Source organism: Prionailurus viverrinus, chromosome B1, assembly GCF_022837055.1.
Source record: "Prionailurus viverrinus isolate Anna chromosome B1, UM_Priviv_1.0, whole genome shotgun sequence".
Lineage (NCBI taxonomy): Eukaryota > Metazoa > Chordata > Mammalia > Carnivora > Felidae > Prionailurus > Prionailurus viverrinus.
This window is the reverse complement of record NC_062564.1, coordinates 102,119,917-102,132,950: the sequence shown is the minus strand read 5'-3', so window position 1 is coordinate 102,132,950 and position 13,034 is coordinate 102,119,917. Positions and strand designations below refer to the sequence as shown.

Genomic DNA, 13,034 nt, shown 5'->3' with positions numbered 1-13,034 from the left:
ACTGGAAAGGATTCTTGATTGCTAATGAATATTTTCCACTTAACTCCTAGATTCAAGGCTGTATTTTAAAAGACCCACTTAATGGAAGAATTTAAGTCTAGTCGTGGAGTGATTGGGGGAAAACAAAGCTGTGTGCTTTCCCTGAGTGTCATGTCTGTGGCAAAAACAGAGAGGAAAACATTCTTCCTTGGAGTTCTGTGTTCGGAACAAAGCACTGGTTTTTAAAATAGTCCCAAAGTACTTGAATCAGCAATTCTAGCAGTATTTCCTGTCTGTGATGAAATTAAGAGAATCTGTCTTATAGGCTTTCCTCACTTTCTCTTTCTTTTTCACACTTACACTACATTCCTTTGTTTCACTCCATTCCCCTTATCTGCTTCTTTTCCCATTCCTTTTTCTCTTCTCCCTCATCTTTAAGAACTTCTCAGATGGGGTGTCAATGGGGACAGTAGGAAAAAAAACATACTCATCTGACTTAAATGCCAAATGGGAAAAGAGTCAGGGATTTCTGTTTGTTTGTTCTGTAAGTTCAAAATCTCTAAATATTTTAGGGGATTGTGGCTACAGAAACCTAGTCAGATCAGCTGTGCTACACAGAAGTTGTTCCAAGTTTGTTGATGCTGTCTTCCAAAGTCTGTCTTTAGTTTGAGGTCGGTTTAGGGTAGCACTTGAAGGTCGTCTGGCATTAACTTGAGATGCCACTAATTGGGTCTAAATAGGAGGCCTGACAGGCTGAGTAGTTAAGAGTTGGGTAGGCAGCAGTCCCCAGAGTGATTTTTCATCAACTTGTGAAAACCCAGTCTTCTTCATACAAATGAAAGAAGAATTAGTTGGAAACAATTTGTTAGATTTTCCTAGCATGCACGAGGATTTCAGTGGGGGTTGCTAGCAAATGGTACACAATTCTTAGTTTCAAAACCTGTACCCTAAGATGGCCCGTGACATGATTTTACTGACTAAAGGACAAGTTGGGTGTCTTAGGGTGTATGAATTACAATAGGACATTTGACTGATTGACCCAGGACTTGTATACTGCTAACATAAAGAACATCCTCTCATTTTAACCCACCTGCCTCTCTACCCCCAGAAGTAGTTTTTGCATCCACAGAAGAGCAGGAGAATTTGGGAGGTGGAGGGGAAGGCAAGAGAAGTTTTCTGGGATTCGAGCCAAAGCAGAATAAAATTGAGGAAGATGGAATGGTGGTATAGCTTCTGTTCTCTGTCTAGCTTCTAGAACTAGACTTGAGCATATGTAATAGAGCGGATGTGATGCTTATCCTCTGACACCTTTGGACCGAGGAAGAAAAAGCCAATGGGCAAAGGAGGTATGTTTTGGATAAACTGAGTGACAAAGCACACCAAATTATAGAGAGACTGCTTCCTTTGTGGAGCTGCCATTGCTGTTTTGCCTTCAGAATTGTCAGCTTTGGGAGCACTAGAGAAGCACCCTTGGCATGGGCCTTGATGTTTCTTTCTCTCATGAGGGGCTACAATGGCACTCCTTCCAGTGGCCCTCTGAACTGTAGACACTGTGGCAGATCGAAGACAAACACATATGAAGTCTCTACCCTTTGTATTGGTGCTCTCAATTAATTGTGGGAGATGTTGAGGGGAAACTGAAATCCTGCAAGCAAGCATAGGGACATAGTAATTTAGAAATTTCTGATGAAATCAGAAATGCCCTCTACGTGACTCTGGCGGGGGAGGGGGGCATATGTGTGTACGCATGTGTGTATCTGTGTGTGTGAATGTTGAAGGTAGTCAAGATTTAGTATCTAGTACAATTATATACAGTGAGGGGCATCTTTATTATATCAGTAGATCTTTTTCCTGGACTTTTCTTTCCTATAATTATTCTATAACAATTCTTAAAATATTTTTCTTAATCTGATGATTAAAAACTGATGGAGACTAATATCATATGCTTTCACTCATATATGGAATTTAAGAAGCAAAGCAGATGACCATAGGGGAAGAGAAGGAAAAATAAGATAAAAACAGAGAGGGAGGTAACCCATAAGAGATTCTTAAATACAGAGAACAAACTGAGGGTTGCTAGAGGAGAAGTGGGTGAGGGATGGGCTAAATGGGTGAAGGGCATTAAGGAGGGCACTTGCTGGGATGAGCACTGGGTGTTATATGTAAGTGATGAATCACTGGGTTCTACTCCTGACACCAATATTGTACTATATGTTAACTAACTTTAATTTAAAAAATAAATTAAAAAAAAACTGGTGGAGACTAGAACTATGCCATTGTTTACTATAAAGAACATTTTCTCACCAAAATTAATCTAGGGAAAAATATTCTAGACCCAAAGATATTTCCATGTTTTTTCCCCTAAAGCTTGTAATTAACGTACTCTCATTTTTCTTTAGTTTACTTTTTTTTTCTGGTAAAATGAAAGTATATGAAGTATAGGACATTTGCAGTTATGGAAATTTAGAAAGAAGGGAAAATATCACAAATCATATACTGCCGTATGCCTGTTTTGGAAATCACAATTTGTACTTGCAGGATCAGAGAAATGGATTCCAATCCATTCGTAGATGAGGATCAAAGTTGCCCCTCAGCTTATTTATAGCAGAAAAAAAATTGAAGCAGGATTCCAGTCTGCTTTTAATTACATTTTAATAGTGGCCTTCTGGAGACAATGCCCTAGAGAGCACCAACCCTTGGGGATTTCATACCATGTAATAGGGAGAACAACACAGGAGGCTATTGGAGAGCCATTGTAGGCTCACAGGGTCCCCTCTGTGATTTGGGCCTGGATGGGGACTTTAACTTAATGGGGTTTGGCAAAGGAAACACAAGTGGAGGCGAGAAAGGAAAGAATCAAAGAGGTCCTGTTAAGGAACCCCAAAGCATCTATTTCTGCCCCTATTTCTCATGGACAAAATATATATATTTTAATATATATATATTTCTATATATATATATATATTTCTATATATATATTTCTATTTCTATATATATATATATATATATATATATATATATATATATAAATTTCTATTCTTCCTGTCACGTTCAGTGCAAAGGAAAATATCACAAAAATTAGTTTACTGCAATCTAAATGCAATACCTTTCCCAGAAACAGTTACAACTGTTACTTACTTATTTACTTATTTATTTTTTTAATAATTGCAACTTTAAAGAGGAACTGAAGATTTAAGTCAAGGGAATTAATACCTAATTGTGTAGTTTCTAGTATCATTAAATAAGATGGAGAAGCATTGACTAAGGGACTATGGCATTACATTACACTGAGAAGATAACTATCTGAGAAGTCCATGGCAGTCTTAGGCATTCCAAACCCTAAATGAGTCTTACTGAAGCAAGTTCAGAGCACTCCCATGGATTTTCTTTCAGACACGAGGAATGAGCCCAAAAATGACTTAACTATACTGAGATATTCGTTCATTCATTCATTCATTCATTCAGTACACATTCATAAACCCACACTGTGTATAAGATTCAATCTTAGACGTTGGAGGAAATTAAAGATGCTTAAATTTTATTCCTGGTCTTAAGGAATCTTCATTCTAGTAAAGGACATAAAACATATACAGAAATAATTTTAACAAAAAGTAAAACGTGGTGTTGTGAGAGAGATTATTTTTAAAGAGACTGGAAGGTGCTAGAGAATACTATTTAGAAGGAAAAATGTCAGTAGAAAGGGGATGATTAGAGTCAATTGAAAGGGATTTTCAAATAAGATTAAAGTCTTATTTTATTTTATTTTATTTTATTTTATTTTATTTTATTTTATTTTATTTTAGAGAGAGTATGCAAGTAGAGGAGAGGGGCGAGAGAGAAAGAGAGAGAGAGAGAGAGAGAGAGAGAGAGAGAGAGAGAGAGAGAGAATATCCTAAGCAGGCCCCATGCTCAGCTCAGAGCCAGATCCCACGACCCTGGGATCATGATATGAGCCAAAATCAAGAATTGGTTGCTCAACTGACTGAGCCAACCAGGTGCCCAAAGAAAGATCTTTTGAGATAATGATGCTTCTGGGATCAACTTGGCAGAGTAGTTGGAAAAGAAATATAAAGGAAGAAAGACTCTGTGTGTGTGTGTGTGTGTGTGTGTGTGTGTGTGTGTGAGAGAGAGAGAGAGAGAGAGAGAGAGAGAGAGAGAGAATGCGTAGGAGATTTATATTGAGTAGGCTTGGTCTACATTAGGACAGAAAGCTGTTGCTTGAGAGTGAATATGACAGCAGGACTTACAGAAATGTTTAGAGTAAGTGTCTAGAGACCTGTATCAATACATCCATAAAAGAGAGAGCCTTGGAGTGCCTGGGTAGCTCAGTTGCTTAAGTGTCTGACTTCAGCTCAGGTCATGATCTTGCAATTCATGAGTTCAAGCCCCACACCGGGCTCTGTGCTGACAGCTCAGAGCCTGGATCCTGCTTTGGATTCTGTATCTCCCTCCCTCTCTCTCTGTTCCTCTCCCACTCATACTCTGTCTCATTGTCTCTCTCTGTCAAAAATAAATAAACAATAAAAGAAATTTTTTTTTAAAGAAAGAGCCTTGTCAATTAACAGTGAGGGCCCAAGTAGGATCACGTTGTGTGGTTTCATTGTGGATCCATGCAGCCCAGGTTTGTGATTTTATTCTAAGGTTGAAAGCAAGCACAGAAAGAATGAATGGAGACTAACCTAATAAGGTTTGGCAAAGAAGGCACAGGTGAAGGAAAGAAAGAAAAGAATCGAGAATGTCAATAGGAACATCAGGTTCCAGGGGTTTGGTTAGAGAAGGGGAAGGCAATGTGGAGCTAGAGGGATTGGAGGATCTGAAAGGGCCCAGTAAGGTACCTCTCCCTGACACACTCATCTAATCCCTACCTAGAGATCTCTACTCTGGCCTGGTAGGAGAGTAGGTGGGTGAGTGTGGTGATAAGGCTCCAAAGGGCAGAATATTAATAATGCAGTGGCTGACTTTGAATGCAGCTAGACTTCTTACAATTCATGGGAAAAAAATTCTTTTCCATTTAAATTATTAAAATGTAAACAAGGTAAAACAAAAACATACATCTATATAAGTCATATTACTAAAAAATACAGAAAAGATTATTAAATAAATAGAAACACTTAAGAACAGTTAGGCACTTTACAAGTTCTTAGCTGTCATCAATTATTATTTAATCTTACCCTGTCTGTCTGCACTTGTATAGATTTCTCTTCACCTTGATTCTTTATACTTAGAATTGAAAACCATGCCAGAATTGAAAAGCATATGCCAGGAGTCAGTATATCTTTGGACTTTTATTTTGCTGTAGGCTTTAACTTCCCTGAAATGGGGATTTTTTTAAACTCTTGATTGGTTTTCTTTTTTTGTATTCTAAAATGAGGAAGAAACTGTTTTTCTCCATTGCCACTTCTGAAAGAGCACAGTGAAGTCACTAAGTAAAACCCTGGCTTTCTTTCCAGTTAAGATTTTCTAGTTACTCTTTTCTTCTTGGAGAGGACATATACTTCTGTTCCCACCTCTCAGTCAACATCCTGTATGGGTTATCTCCTTTGGGACAGCTACAGCTCCACACTGACGGATGAATTCTAATATGGAATTTTGGTTGTAAAGTTAGACTCACCAAAATGTGCCATTTAACAGGAGAATCCACCAAGCTTTTAAGGCATAGCGTAAGTTCCAGGTCACTTGTAGTGGATGAATCAGTTCCACAGCCATAAGTCATTTAGGAATCAGAGCTTCTGGGGCCCCCAAGAACAGAACTTCTGGAGTGTTGTCCTTGGCCCTAGCTCCTTCTAGCTGATTTCACAGTGGTGTGCACCCGTTGCCCATCTCCTGCTTAACTGCTCTGCCATACTGGGCCTCCTCTGTCATCCCCCCAGTTCTCAGATTGATTGATTATGTGGGCAACGTTTAAAGGAAAAGAGACTTTAAAACAAATTCACTTAAAATAGTCACTAAAAAGGATAAGGATCACAACTGAAATAATGAGTTTTCCCTAGGAACTAGCAGACAGCCGTAATCTTGGACCCTGGTTTCCTCACTGTCTCTGTTAACGTAGACTAGGAGCCAGGCTTCCGGGAAGTCCCAATCCTATCAGTAGTTCATTCCTTTTTCTTCCTAGTGTCACCTTTGGAAGGAGAACAAGGGTTGTGTCAGCTTTGTAGAGTGAAATCACTCCAAGGGGAGAGAAGCAAAGAAGGACTTTGTCCCCTCCACCTTGCTTTCCTCTTTTGGTCTTAGAGCAGGAGTCACCTCACTGTGAGGTTCCTTCCCAGGGGGACAGGATTGGTATTGTCATGAAGCTCCTCCACAAAGTGGCTGGGCTTCTCCCAGGCTCTGACCGTGGATGTGCTGGAGTTGAGGCTGGGTAGGCACCGAGGGTTTAGAGTTGGGTTTCAGGTCAGCTTTAAGACAGGAAATGAATGTATAAACTAGCAATGGCAGGAGTCTGTGGTGTGCCTAGAGCAGTGTGTCAAACCTATCTGCACTTTTGAATCAACTCAGGTGGTCAGAAAATTCGAATGGCGGGGCCTGCCCTACACTAATTGAGTTAATATCCTGGGAGTAGGGTCTGGGCACCAGTATTTTTTGAACAGCTACCCAGGTGATTCTAATGCACAGGCATGGTTGAGACACACTGGCATAGAACTTGGTCTTTTTCCAAGGTCTAGCTCTTATTTCTGAGCCTGCATCCTGCTGACCCATCTCTCCCAAGATGCCTCAGAGGAAGCAGAAGTTAATCTTCACTTGAGATGTAGCCACTAGAGTGCTCTTGATACTCTTTCCCTTTGTTTCATGCAAGCCTTAGTCCATCGATTATTGAAGGGTCATTGGTTAATCATCCAATTTTCACAAATTCCTATATTGTTTGTTTGGAGGCAGGAAATGTCATGGCTAAAAGCACAGTCTTTGAAATCAGCCTGCCAGGTTTCAAGTCCAACTCCACCACTTACCAGCTTTGTGATCCTGGGTAACTTAGTTAACTCTCAGTGCTTAAGTAACCATAAGATTGAGAAATAATAGTATCTTCCTTCAGTTCCTGTGTGTGTGTGTGTGTGTGTGTGTGTGTGTGTATTTAATGTTACTGTACCTAAAGTGCTTTGAATATTATCTGACACAGTGATTACTCAGTAAATGTTAGGGTATTTTTTTTTCCTTTTAATCATTTTACTACCAAATCTCATTAATTAGAAGCAGGAGCCCACAGTTAATAACTACTTGTCTTACTCAGGGAAGCATTACAACTAAAACATCTTTATGGCTTACATCTGCTGAGGAGCACAATTTTTTTCCTCTCAATTATGCACAGCAAACAATACACCTTAAGTATATCCATTTTTGTAACCTAAATCCAAACACATCCAATATAATTTTGATTTCGTAGGAAAAGTATATGCCACTGAACCTAAACTTAAAGTATTTCCAGTGTAATTCCCCTTAGCCCAGTGCTTCTCAACTTTTTTTTTCATTTTTATTGTCTTTATCCACGGAACAGTCATATACATTTTTTCCTAATTGCTCCCCACATGAAATTTTAATACCAAAGATATGTTATACATATATCTATTAATGTATATAAATACACTATATACATAAAAAGTAAGATGTTTTGCCTCTGTTCAGAGCAATGTCACCCCCATTGAGAAAGCACGACTTAGCCAAATCCCCCCAAAATGTTTGTGCCATTGTAATGGCCACTCAAACCAAGGAGAAATGTGAAAGAGGGTAAATTCGAAAGAAGAGAAATATATGACCATATAAACACATTGATTGGAACACCCCTAGTGCTGTGGAAGGGATCCGTTTAAGTAAGGAGTGAAGATTTACCCTGCCTTTCCTTCACATTAAATACACCTCTTCCAACATGGTGTGACTTTTGTGGTATGGCTAATAAGAAAGTCACAGGGGAAAATGAGAACATCTTCTCCCTTCATCAAACGTCCTAATGTCCTTCTTATCCCTTAGAAACAAGATAATATACTCATTCCAGGTCTAAAAAGGCAAAGAAACAGACTAATAAAACCCCAGAAAAGATTGTGATAAATCTACAGATAAACTAATCCCTCCTATTATTTCAAAATCGAGTAACTTCTCAGGCATAGTAACAATTGATTTCATAATATGGCCATGCATTTTTTTTAGATAAAGTTTTCTTGTAAAGTGTTCACTGATTTTATAGTGATTAACTGAAAACATTTAAAAGAACTGAAATATTTATATAGCTATCAATATGTTACTCTTGGTTCTGAAAAACCAACTTAAATTTATTTTAAAAATGTTTGAGTTTTGACAAGTAATAAAGTATTCAAACTATAACCACTATGTGTAAATATTGAGCATTTGGTACTGTGGTACACAAATAGAGTTTACTGATTTTCACATTTCTTCATGCTTTGAAGGAAAAGTGAATTGAAGGATGTACATATTGATATTACGATTATTATAGAATGTATCAATAGGATTTCATATAGTTAGTTATTTAATCTCCATTGAGTTATGAAATGCTGCTTGATGTGGCTGTTTGCTAACTGTGGGTCCTGAGAATATTGACTGTGTTATAAAGGATCATTCAACATGTTTTTACTAACTTAAAATAGAAAGACAGGTTTTACTTTTTTCCCATGTAGGAGAGAGTGGAACATTTTAAAATTGAGAAACTTAAAAAGAATTCCAAGATAAAAGAAAGTGAGACTTGAAATTTCTAAGTAGTTCTGGGTCTTTTAGTCACAGTCCCCAAGTCATTTCTCATAAGGTGCTTTTATCTTTGGTAAATATGCCCCTGCTTATATAAGAGAAAAAAATCTTATTTACAGTATTTAGGAGTACAAGGGCTTAATCTGGAGAACTGACAACAATTATCAAATAACGTTTAATACAGACTATGCCCATGGTAAACAGTGTCATGTCCTGTTGTCACTTAAATGTGAAAGTAGTCCCTTGGAGTAACTTTAACTTTCCTAAACTACAATACCCTCTTCTGTGAAGTGTTATAATAAAATATTTGTCAAAAAGTTACATGGATTAAATGAGATAACATATTACAACTCTTTAGGACTCCCCCTTCCCTTTGCAAGTATGAAGAATCCTTGCCATAATTGTTGGTGTTTTGAACTGGAGTATCAGGAAAAATACAGAACCTCTTGCCCAAGCTCTCCTGATTACTGTGTGGTGGTCTGCTTGTATGTTATCACCCACATTTTTTAAATATGGGGATTCTTGGGACTTGCTTTGACTATACTATACATAATTATCCATTGATTGTATGGTGATTGTACTCTGTTGACATTTCCTGTTTACTTGTCTGTACCCACTATTAAACTATAAGCTAGAAAAGCAGCTGATCTCACGCATTTGTCTTTCTACCCCAATGTCCATGTGACTTAGCACCCAGTATGTGCTCAATTATGTGTTGAACGAATACAAGAATGGATGGCCATGATATCATGATAGAGAATTATATATTTTGATTTCCTTAGGTAGAATGTTTTTCCCATGCGGTTTTAAAACCTGCCTCAATTATGACCTGAGACCTCCATGACTCATTTGGCCTCCCAACTAAAAACACCAGGAGTACTAATTACTGTAAAAGGCAATGTCTTCAGAAAGAAAAGTTGTCTACCTACAGTAACTAAACAGAAACCACCTACCATCAAATTTTATGTTGGCCGGTGAGCCACCAAAGAGCAGGAATTTTCCATTCCCATCTAAGAAGAATGCGATTTAACAAATGGCCTAAATCACTTTAGAAGGTGTTCTGATTGGAATAAAGAAAGCAATGTACCAAATATTCATTAAAGCTTTCTTGGGTCTACAACATGGACTACAATGTGCTAGGCTCCCTGTAGATTACAAGAGAAACAGAAGCCTCCAGCCCCTGCCCTCAAAGAACTTTCTACCATGTTAAGAAGATAAGTCCACACTAGAGAAGGGAGGATTGATTCAAGAGTGTCTCAGGGGACAATGGGTACATATTATCGACTCTTGGCTTGTTTGGTGGGGGGAAGGGGGCTTCTTCTGGAGGAAAATAATAACTCTGTGTTGATTTTTCATTTGTAAGGCTGTCCTAGAATTAACAATTACTTAATTCTTAATTTGATTTGTATGAATGGAACATAGAAAGGTTGGGGTGATTTCAGAAGAAAGAGCCTAGTAAATTTTTATCCTTCACTCTGTACAGATTTTTGTTTCTTCTGCATAGTACTGTAGCTGAGAAGAACCTTTGGCCCAGGGTCCTTCCTGATCCTCTTTGGATGTAGTAGTTCATAAACATAAATGCTGACTTCAGGAAGCCAATGAAAGGCTTCATTCTGGCAGAACTTGAGGTGGAGGAAAAGGGAACTGGGTGCTCTCATGCTCTACAGTCCTTTCTTTCCCTCATGATCGTATCTCTGCCTTGTCTACCCTGTAAGGTAGGTGGGAAGCAAGAGAGGGCAATATGGCCAGACTAAAACAGGTTGGTAAGGTAGACTGGCAGCTACTGAATGGGAATGCCACTGAAGGGTTAAAAGCTCAAAACATGGTAGATTCTAGAAACAGTGAGACAGTGCTGGGGAAAACATGCATAGGTAGAGATGGAGCAATGAGTGGTTCAAAATCAAGGCTAGGTTAAAAAGGTGTTGCCAGTAAAATATCCTATAGCATTTGGAATGGAACTAGGCTTAAGTGTTTTCCTTGAGCTGGTCACTCTTTCATAAAGAAAATGTTTAGGTGAAGCAGTGGCTGGGGGCCTCATACATGGCCTGGCCTAGCCAAGCCTTAAAGGGAGCCAGCCCTACTGGGATGTGTATTGCCTCTATATCAATTAGGACTGCTTTCTTTCTCTTGTGTCATTTCATGGTTATAAGATAGACACTGGCATTTGGGATATCACATCACAGTTCACTCAAGACAGCAGAGGAGGGGCAAGGAGAAAGGGGTTAGTGTCAACAGATTTTCTCTAATGTCTTTTTGCCAGAGCGGTATCACTTGGTAATGCCTGGGGATTCTAGCAAGGAAGACAGGAAATAAACTATTTAGCTTCTGCATTCTCTCAAATAGAGTCGGTAGAGAGCTGGATTCAGGTGTAGGGAAACCAACATACAGTGTCTTTTACTGGTTCTGAAACATTCCATACCACTTTCTCCCTTCTACTCCATCCCTTATGGCAATGTTTTTTAAAAAGTAGAGAATGCTTAAGTATGTTTCCAGTGGAAATAGCCATCAAACTCATTTAAGTCCTCAACTCGCGTTCACCCAGTCTGCTCAGATACCCAGGAAACCTGTTTCAGTTGTTTGATAGTTTTTCATTCTTATCGTAGATGTGTTTCTTCTCACCCCACCTCTGATTTCAACTGCAGCCATGGTGGACATTTCTATGCACGTGACTGAAAATCTTCCACTTCAGACATACACTGTAACCTCTCCATTTTCCTGCCCCAGGGCTCTCAGCAAACCTTAAAGAATTCATTGGCCCATACACGTGAGCGCCAAGAAGTGAAGGAAAGTGTATTTTCCTGGAGATAACCCTCCTCTAGGGGTAGACAGGAATCAGTAGGCAAATATCCCAATCTTCAGCACTTGAACAATCTTGAGGGGCATTCTACATGTTTCTTTGAGAGTCCCAGCTAGTTGAACACAATGGAAACTAGCCCAACAAAGCTCTCTTACCTGATGTTTTCTTCTTCTGCTTAACTCTCCCTTTTCCATCACTCCTGCTTCTTGGGATCAGCACATGGATATGTGATGAGGCCTGCACCTACATCCTTGTTTTAGGCCCTGCTTTGGGGGGAACCCAAACTAAACCTCCTCATTGGAATTCCTTGATAATTTTTGTTTCTTGTAATTTCCACACTGTCCTTCTTTTTGCATCCTCCCTTTTGAGGAGAAGCTAGGCTGGATTTCTTTACAGAAACTAAAAACTCTAGGTATGCGAACAATAATTCATTATACAAGTGTAAACACACATGTTTTTCTGTTGGGAGAAACAAATGTATCAGAGAGTATTCTTCTCTCAGAATCCCTTATTAGGCCAAGGTATTAACTGATTATTGTAAATGGTATATGTGTCTAAGAGGATCAGCAACAATACAGAAGCATTTACAAAGTAGTCACTGTGCCAGGTATCAAGTGCAGCAGTATGAGCCAAGGATCCACAATCAAGCAGACATAATTTCTGCTCTCAAATCACTCATGAGGTGGAGGTGGAGTGTGGGAAAGGTCAGGTAAACAATACTTGTGGTATGTGCTTTATAAGGATCCACAAATCTTGGTGACTGATATAATGGAGGAAGGGAACAAAAAAGATACAGGGATCTTGGATGATTCCAAGCTTTCTAACCTGGGTGACTGGGTAGATGGAACATAATTAGCCAAGACAGAAAATTCAAGGACAGTAACAGATTTGAAAGAGAGATGACAGGTTGAATTTTAAATATCTGCAAATTATTCAGGTGGAGATACCTAGACAGAAATATAGGTCTAGAGATAAGGAAAGACATCTGGATTGGACTGCAGATTTGCAAATCATCGATGTATAAAGCTAATGCTATGGAAATAAATCAGATCAACAGGAAAAAGAAAAGACAGTGGAAGATTAATCCTAAGAAGCAGCAGGACTAATAAAAGGATTAAGAAATAGGAACCAGCAATGAGATTGAGAAGGATTGGCTACATAGGTAGGAGAATAATCAGATGGAAGTGTTTCTCAATTCTTGAAACCGAGGGAAGAGCAGTGCAATTTATAGCGCTTGATGCTGTGCTGTGGAGAGCTTAGGTAGGGTGGATAAAGACAAGGGCCTTCAACATCAGTGACCTCAGATGTCAATTTCAGTAGAAGGATGGACAAAGGATATCTGGTACATTATTTTACTCATGCAGCCTGTGTCTCCTTAGTAGTCATAAAAGTAGGGCATTAACATTGCCTTCTAAAGCCCCTACTTCTAATCCCAGATTCTTCTGACAACCAGAAGCAGATTTGTGCACTTTCCTTTTTTTCTTCTCCCTTCTCTTCCCTAAACATATTGAGATTTATCTTCCTCCCATGTGAAGTATCATTCTCTCCTCCCCCACATTTCTGTTTGCCATAT

General features: G+C 38.9%; 1 long non-coding RNA gene across 2 annotated transcripts in view; it reads left to right on the top strand.

Annotated features, from left to right (window-relative positions):
- The first annotated feature begins 1,272 nt into the window (after window positions 1-1,272).
- Window positions 1,273-13,034, top strand: part of LOC125163953 (uncharacterized) — a 145,307-nt gene continuing 133,545 nt past the window's right edge. For both annotated transcript variants that reach the window (XR_007151596.1, XR_007151598.1), the window contains exon 1: window positions 1,273-1,325. This is a non-coding gene — a long non-coding RNA (uncharacterized LOC125163953). The remainder of the gene's footprint in view (window positions 1,326-13,034) is intronic.